This window comes from Thamnophis sirtalis, unplaced genomic scaffold, assembly GCF_051295495.1.
Source record: "Thamnophis sirtalis isolate CommonGarterSnake01/CBP01778 unplaced genomic scaffold, rThaSir2_p1.2 scaffold_4, whole genome shotgun sequence".
Classification (NCBI taxonomy): Eukaryota; Metazoa; Chordata; class Lepidosauria; order Squamata; family Natricidae; genus Thamnophis; species Thamnophis sirtalis.
Window position 1 is genome coordinate 89,824,330 of NW_028261384.1, and position 9,340 is coordinate 89,833,669.

Genomic DNA, 9,340 nt, shown 5'->3' on the forward strand with positions numbered 1-9,340 from the left:
AGATATCCAAACTCAATGGAGGAATACAATCAAAGCAATCAACACCTGGGCAATTCCAATCATTAGATACCAGCTGGAATAGTGGACTGGACTCAAGCAGAACTAAAAGCAATGGATAGGAAGATAAGACCAGAAAAATAATGAGAATAAACCATCCTCACTGTAACATTGACTCCCTAACCAAGGAAAATAGGAGGACTTGGAACATTACAAGTCCATCAGATGACTGAAGAAGAAAAAAGTCCCCTTCGGGGGAAAAGGGCAACATATAAATAAATAAAATAAACATTCAAAAAGATCATTGGAAAAATATCTGAAGGACAATGAGGAAGATGCACTGAAATTAGTATACTAGGAAGGCTTGCTGACTACTGGAGAAACCACACTGGTCTACAAGACAAAATGAAGAACAGAATGGAGGCATGGGAAGAAAAAGCACTACATGGCCAAAACATTAAAAAAAAATAGCAGGGAAAGCATATAATAACAAAAACTGGCAATGGTTAAGAGCAGGAAAGTTGAAGAAAGAGACAGAGGGACTAATTCTGGCTGTACAAGATCAAGCCTCAAGGATAAATGCATACAAAGTCAGAATTGAGAAGACAGCAACAGACACTAAGTGCCACCTATACAAAGAAGCTGAAGAAACAGTGGACTGTCTGATAAGCTGCTGCAAGAAGATCACACAGACTAACTATATGAAACAGCATGACAAGATAGATTTGAATAAAATGCTAAAATACAGAGACATAATTGTCAGACAGGGAAATTTAAAAACAATTGAAGAATTGGCAGAACAAAACATGAAAGTTGACTGGCTAACCTACTTGCAAATCAAAACTAAACACAATAATGATACTAAAATATATGATATTGAAACAGAACCACACAAATTGGATAATAATTCATAGCTCGGATAGAAAGATGATAGGGAGAATATATAAATTTCTCCTGAAGCATACAATGGAAGAGGAAATCGTGAAAGAAAAAATGATAAAATGGGCACAGAACTTTGGCTGTAATATTAAATTGGATAAATGGGAAAAATTGGGGGGAACAAATTTAAAAATGACACTATCAGTTGCACACAAGGAAAATCAGTACAAAATGTTTTACAGATGGCACCTGGCACCAACAAGGTTAGCTAAAATTTCAACAAATACCTCCCCAAAATGCTGGAAATGGAACATACTACCACATATGATGGACCTGTGAGGAGGCTAAAAATTGTTGGAAAAGGATAAAGAAGTGGCTACAGGTAATAACAGGTGTTAAAATAGAATGGAAACCTGAAGGTTTTTTATTAGAAATAATGATTTAATATTAATATTACCTATAATTATGGCGGCAAGGACTGCCTTTGCCCAGAAATGGGAAAACAAATTAATTCCAAGCAAAGATGAAATAATAAGAAAGGTTATGGACTGTGCTGAAATGGACAAATTAACAAAAGAAATCCAGGGAAAAGAAGAATCAGAATTCTACCAAATATGGGATAAATGGTATAGGTGGATGGAGGAATGAAACAAGGATCAATGAAGGAAGACAACAAAGCCCAAAAATAGTAGTTAAGGAGAATTAACACATATTTATGTATCCAAATGGTTTACACTTACTAGAGGAAATCAGCCAATATAGCAGACAGAGGAGTAAGATAAGAGGATTAAGAATGGTGAAATACAAGTGAAGAAGGCGGGGCTTAGCAGTGAGAAGATGGATTTTCAGGCTATTCCTGAAATTCCCCTATTCCGAAGGAATTGGACGGTTCCTTTTTGGACCCAAGCTGTCCCGGAGAGACAGTGAAAGGTAGGAGGAGATCCAGTGACCCCAGAGTCGTTCACAAAGTCCCTGGGGGCTTGGAATTTAACCTCCTTTGCCAGTGACTTCTGGATTAGCCGTAAGCCAACCGAAACTGCAGATAGCCCCAAAGAATGGCGAAAGTGTTTTCCAGCTGGTAAGGTGATTTTATTACTCAGAGAAAGACGATCCGCATAAAAATTTAAGCTAATTGAAACCAAAGAACAGAAGAATCTAGCGGCAATTTTGATCTCTTTATTGGTTTATGGATGGTGGTTACCCTATTTCTTAAATGTTTTAAATGCTATTTACATGGACAAAGGAAAGATTACTCCAACATCTCCTCTGACCCTCTGTAAGTGGGCTGTAAACCAATTCACTATAATTTGGCTCCTTACAACTTGACACTTTTATTGCTTGGCTGGATGGGTCTAAGATCAGATAAGATTGCACAGCTCCCAGCTTGTTTTTACTTGCAAATACCTTAGAGTTTCCAAAGGAAAAATACTAACTGTGTACAAAGATGGCATCTATTCAAGTTTCAAATGATTCATTTCAAATGATTTCTTCCGCACTACAAAAATTATCTGCCACATATGATAGATTTGAGAGGAAGCTGGATTATCTGCTGAGGAGCCAAGGTGGCGCAGTGGTTAAATGCAGCACTGCAGGCTACTGCTAGATCAGCAGGTCAGCGGTTCAAATCTCACCGGCTCAGGGTTGACTCAGCCTTCCATCCTTCCGAGGTGGGTAAAATGAGGACCCAGATTGTTGGGGGCAATATGCTGACTCTCTGTAAACCGCTTAGAGAGGCCTGAAAGGCCTATGAAGCGGTATATAAGTCTACTGCTATTGCTATTGCTATATTGTTTTTAGCAACAAAATATGAAGAAAAAAATGAGAATGTTGAATGTTTGAATGTTCCTGAAATACGAACGAAGGATGTCAGAGATGAAGACTTTCAACTTGCTGATATTCCGGGCAACTGGTTTACCTCTGAGGGAGAAAAAGATGGAATGTCTGAAGGGGGGGCAGCCACACAGAAGATTTACTTCAAAAGACAGAGCGTAGGAGGAGTGAGAAGCATTAAAGAATTTATACCTTGTGAAATATCATCTGCAAAACTTTTGATACCATCACTGAGAATTAAAGACAAGCTGAAAAAGGGAATAAATGGAGGACTGCAGCATTATATGAGAGGCACCTTAAGCAAAAAGGTGCAAAGATTTTTCTGTATGGACTTGCTTATAAAGACGTTTGGAGAACTTGATCCACGAATGGCAACAGGATTAATGAGGTTTTGTTACTGGAGAGAGACAGGCTGATAGATGGAAGAATACAAGTCAAAATTAGCTAAACCTAATTAAATTCATTTGTAATAGACATAGTTGAATAATAATTGATAATGATAGTAATGTATATAATGTGGAGTTGATATGATAAACAATAATTGGATATGAGAAGGGAAGGTTATAAATATTTTGGACCATATATAAAGGTTATTAATCATAATAATTATCACTATTAAAAAATAAAATAAAACTATATACAATTAAATCTTAACTAATATGGGGAAAATGCTATGATATACGATACAATTACATAAAGAAAGGAGAATGGTAATAAACTATATACATGGAGGATGGAATTTGTGGTATTAAATATTATGGATGTTTAGCTAAAACAGGATATGAGGATTTGATGTTAATGGAGGATTTTATAAACAAGTAAATGAAATGCTATCATGTGGTTATGGATTAAATCTTTGGCATAGTTAAGGACGAAGGATGTTTAAACAACTGTAGTCAACTAAAAGTGGAGGTATGATGATGTTAATATGGTAAACATTTGAGTTAGAGTACTTGAATTAATATGAATTAATGGAAGAGATGCACAAAAACATGTTGTAACCAGCTGCTATACTTTTTTATAACATATACTTGTTGTGTTTTTTTTTCTCTGCCTTGTTTTTTGTTTTTTGTCTTTTTTGTGTTTTGATTTTTTCCCCACTGTTGTGGGCATGTGTTGTTTATGTAAAAAAAAATAAAAAAATATTTTTAAAAAAGAATGGTGAAATACAAATGAAATATAATAGAAGGGGAAACAATATAAGGTGAGCAATATCGATTGGCAATTACTATTAGAAAGAACAGGAAGCTCCTGTTCATACTGTATTGTGTAAATGTGGTATACGTCTAAGTTTTGTGTATGTGTACTTTACACATACTTTCCTAAATTTTAAAAAATTGAAAAAAAAGAAAAAAAGAAACAGCATGACAAAGTAGCAACAATGGTGCACTGGGTAATCTGTAAGAAATATAATTTGCCTGTAAGAAGAACTGGCAAGAGCATGAAATAGAGAAAACCATAGAAAATGAAGAAGCTAAATTGCTCTGGGACTTTAGAATTCAAACAGACAGGCACCTCCCACAAAACACCCTATACTTAACAATTGTCGATAAGAAATACAAAAAAGGGGGGATAGTGGATGTGGCAGTATTTGGAGACAGCAGAGTAGAAGAAAAAGAATTGGAGAAGACAACAAAATACAAAGATCTACAAATAGAAATAGAACAACTGTGGCAAAAGCAAGGAAGAGTAGTACTAATAATAATAGACACCTTGGGTACAATCTCAAAACAACTGGACCACCACTTGAATATCATCGACATTGACAAATTTATCAGGCCATTGCAAAAGGCAGCTTGAAACAGTTTCCATCCTGTGACAATACCTGTAATACCATCAGACATCCAGATCGGCCTATCCCAGGTTCTCAAAAAGGACTCGACAGGTAGACAAAAATGCCAAATCCAGTCTGAACATCTGGTTGACTATGCAATAAATCATAATAATCTTACTCTACTAGAAATGTTTACTGAAGAATAATTAATACCTTTAGGAATCTCCTTGAAGAACATGAATATTCTTTCATCTCAGAAGAAGTAGTAGCTGTGTCTCTAAAAGGAAAAAGACTGCTACCCCAACCTGGCTCACTGTGCAACAAACAACAACAACAATAATAATACCACCACCAATAAAAGAAGGGAGTAAAGAAGCTAATAAGAAAGATAAATAATAATATTACAGCTCTACTATCTGGATAAATATACAAAGGCATTAGACAGCACTGTTCAACAGAATGATGTCGCGAGAAAAAACTTGTCCCTTTATCCAGTTGTTTTTGCATGCAATGTCCTGCAGCGCCATCTCGAGGAGAGTTGAAACATTTTATGTCCGGCATGTGAAGAGTCTGTAGATATTTTCTTAGCCCTCTTTCTGACCCATACAAATTTCCAAGTCTTGTATGGAAGGCAGGCTGGTTGCAATGGTTCTTTCTGCAGACTTAACTATCAATTGGAGTATATTACCTGTCCTGTTTGGTTGCTGTACCAAACCAGACAGTTCTAGAAGTACAAATGACAGACTCAATAATTCCTCTATGAAACTTTATCAACAGCTCCTGGGGCAGTCTGAACTTCCTGCGTTCACACAAGAAGAACATTATCTTTTGTGACTTTTTAATGATGGCTCTAATGTTACGTGTCCCTTTTAAGACCTGGGAAATTATAGAACCCAAAAGCCTGAAGGATTCTACTACTGATACTGTACTGTTGAATATAGTAAGAGATAGTAGATTCGAAGGGCTCCTCCTAAAATCCACTTTCATCTCTACAGTTTTAAGCATGCTCAGCTCCAGATTGTCCTGTCTGCACCCCAAGGCCAATTATTCAACCTCCTGTTCTATGTAGACCAATGGTAGTCAACCTGGTCCCTACCGCCCACTAGTGGGCGTTCCAGCTTTTATGGTGGGCGGTAGGGGTTTACTATAATTCTGCTTTATAAATTTTATAAAGTAAAGTTACTTCCCTACTTTATAAATCACCATTACTATGGAACCTGTGGGCTACAAAAGTGGGCGGTAGGTATAAAAACGTTGACTACCCTTGGTGTAGACTCATCACCATTTCAAATGAGGCCAATGACAATCGTATCATATGCAAACCTCAGCACATGACCTATATTTTGTAGCTTGTTAACTAACATCATTACTTTGTATTTTAATTTGACTTATTTTCTCTCTTTTAAAATTATCTTCAGGCTCATTACAGCCTGGAATGTAGGAAAACATTGGATTGATTGATACCTTTTAACATTCCTAAACTGAAAAGATAAACTGGCTGGAGGCCTGATAAGATTGGGGTTCGGTTTGCCTTATCATGAACTGCAAACAACCATTTTCCTTACAATTTACCCCCTACTTCTGATGTCAGATCTCATTTTTATGAACATGTGTGACATTATGGGATGCAAATATGTATGGTAACATGTTTGACTCTATATAACTGATTTCCTACGGAAAGGGGAAACTACTTTTATCCTGTCCAATTAACTTTCCTCTTGAATTTTCTGTTGTGTTAACTATAAAAAAGAATGTAAAATGGGTCTCAAGGCTCACCTTTTCATAGGGAGATCCCAATTTATCAAGGTACCCTAATAAACTGCTTTTAAATGATCTTCCGACTCACTTGCTTATTGGGAAGTAAACAAAGGCAAAATCTGGGGCCAGATTTGGCTGTCAGTCGGGAAAATGCCAAGATGTCTTCATCTCAGTTAGTTGTACTCTTTCCTGAACTACAGATCACTATCGATAGAAAAACGCACTTGACATTGATTTTTATCTCAGGTTTAGGACACAGTTGTTAGTGACGCAAAATACCAGTTTGTAAGTAAGTTCATGAACTATAAAGGGGCTCTAAGAGAAAGATTGAGCAGGCAACTATCCAGAGGAAGTTTATTCAAAAGAAATTTGGTGAGGTCTTCCAAATGGACAGCTATTTAAAATTACAACTGCCAAAACATCTCACATTTACGTAAGCAAGATTTGAACAGCTTGATACAATTGTATCAAGGACTGCAAGGAGATCAAACCGGTCAGTCCTAGAGGAGATCAACCCTGATTGCTCTTTAGAAGGCCAGATCCTGAAGATGAAACTCAAATACTTTGGCCACCTAATGAGAAGGAAGGACTCACTGGAGAAGAGCCTATTGCTGGGGAAGATTGAAGGCAAAAGAAAATGGGGACCACAGAGAATGAGGTGACTGGATGAGTCACTGAAGCAGTAGGCGTGAGCTTAAATGGACTTCAGAGGATGGTAGAGGACAGGAAGGCCCTGAGGAATGTTGTCCATGGGGTCGCAATGGGTCAGACACGACATTGCAACTAACAACAACTTTAACCTCATTGATAAAGTACCAGAGGAACTGTGAAATGCAATCAAGTAAATTGTTAAATAATCATGTGAAAAGAAGTGCCAAATTCCAAGAAATAGAAGCAAGTAAAGTGAACGAAAGATGGATATTACAGAGAAGAGAAGCCAATGTCATGAAGGACAAACAAAGAAACTTGAAGTAGCATTTCAAACCAAAGAGACAAGAAGCAATATTACAACAACATCTGTAAAGACAGTGAAAATTAAAATAGATAGACAGGAAAAAACAAAGTCTTCCAAAAAGATACCTGAAGTTAAAAGGAGATAACAATTTCAAATTGGTATGTTGAGAGATGTCAATAGACAGACATCAAAGATGGAAGGAGCATACTGAAATTCAGAACAGTGCACATGTCAATAACCAGGTGTTCCATACTTAAAAGAACATTTAGTACTAGAAAATAAGATTACATCAGCATTCCAATCATTACAAAGTTGTAAGGCAACAGGAATTTATGGAATATCTACAGAAATAAAGCAAGTGGCAGAGGAATAATTTATAATTTTTTATCAAATTATGCTGGCAAATCTAGAGAATGAATCAGTAGACAACAGTTTGGAAGAGGTGACTCTATACACCAATACCAAAGAAAGATGACTTAATAGAGTATAGTATGCAAACTATCACATAATAATCCTAATTTTGCATGCTAGCAAAATAATGCTTAGGATTGCCCAACATAGATATTACTCATTAATTATAGAAATAATTTGATTGTGTTGATCAGATCAATATCAAATATAAATAAGACCAAACATATGTATCAACCAATATTAAAATTGGCAATGAAAATTCTGAAGGGATAGATAACTCCTATTTTTTTAGGAATTACTATCAGTAAACAAAGTAGCAGAGAAATATGCCTTAGACCAGCACTTGAAATTTCCAATTAAAACTGTAAAAGATTCAAAAGCATTTTTTTTCTGCAAAGATCACAATCTATGGTAGCAAAAGTTGGAAGAATAAGCAGTAAAAAAAGGATATTGATGTTTCTGAACTTTTGAAAAGGCCCTAAGAACACCATGGATTTTCAAGTGAACAGCTAATGGAACATCAAACAAATCAATCTGGAGTTTTGCATTAGAGACATTATGCAAAGACCTGGCTTTTAGATAAACCCATAGAGCTAAGGAAGTAGAAAGAAAAGGATGATGTCAATTAGCAGAGGGATGAATAGATTCAATTACAGCAGCAATGGGTACATCTTTGGAATACTTGAAGGGGTACGTCAGGGACATATTGGCATGGAGAAAATCTATGTGGTCATTCAGAATTGTCACTGACTTGATGGCACATAACTAACCAAGAGATCACACCAGGGGTGGGATTCAAATTTTTTTACTACCTGTTTTGTGGGCGTGGCTAGAGGGGCATGTGACTGAGTGGGCATGGCCTACTTGACATCACTCATTCACATACACATGCCCCCCACCTAACCACGCCCACAGAACCACAAAAATTTGTTTTGCCAGGTTGGAGGCAGCAAGATTTGACTTCCATCTTTCTGAAGCTATTTCTGATTTGATTTTTCTCCATTTTTCTTTCATGTTTTTTTAACTGGGAAAATGCTCTGTGGGATGTAGGAAGATTTGACTGGCTGATTATATGCCATCAATTATTGATGACTCTCACAAACCACATAGATCATAGGTGTCAAACTAGCAGCATCATATTGCCATCACATGACGTGATGTTTTTCCCTTTGCAGAGCTTTGGTGGGCGTGGCCTGCATGTGACATATCCGGACCATGGGCCATCAGTTTGACACCCCTGACATAGATACATTTTCTTTGTGACAACCTGTCCCTAACATAGTCTTTCAGGTCTTCTAGTGACACATTCATCACTGTGGTAACTAAGTCTATCTACCTAGCTACTGTTTATCCTCTTCTTCTCTTTCCTTCTATCCTTTTCAGCATTAGCACCTTCTCCAAAGTGTTAGATCTTTGCAAAATATTTTCAGAGTGGCATAATTTGAGGCTAATAATGTATGTGTTGAGTGAGAACTCTGGGTTGATTGTTTGATGACACATTTGTTTGTTTTCTTGACTTTCTACAATATTTTCAGGCATCTCCTTCAACACAAAAGTTCAAAAGCTTCAATATTCTTCTCACTGTGCTTCTTCAGAATCCAACTTTTGCTTCCATAAACTGAAACACTGCACTGTTTTGATTTTTGTAGATTTACACATTATAGATTTGAATATCTTTTTCAAGGCCTTCAAGGCTGCTCTACCAAGTGCTAGTCTGTGGCATATTTTTTCACTGC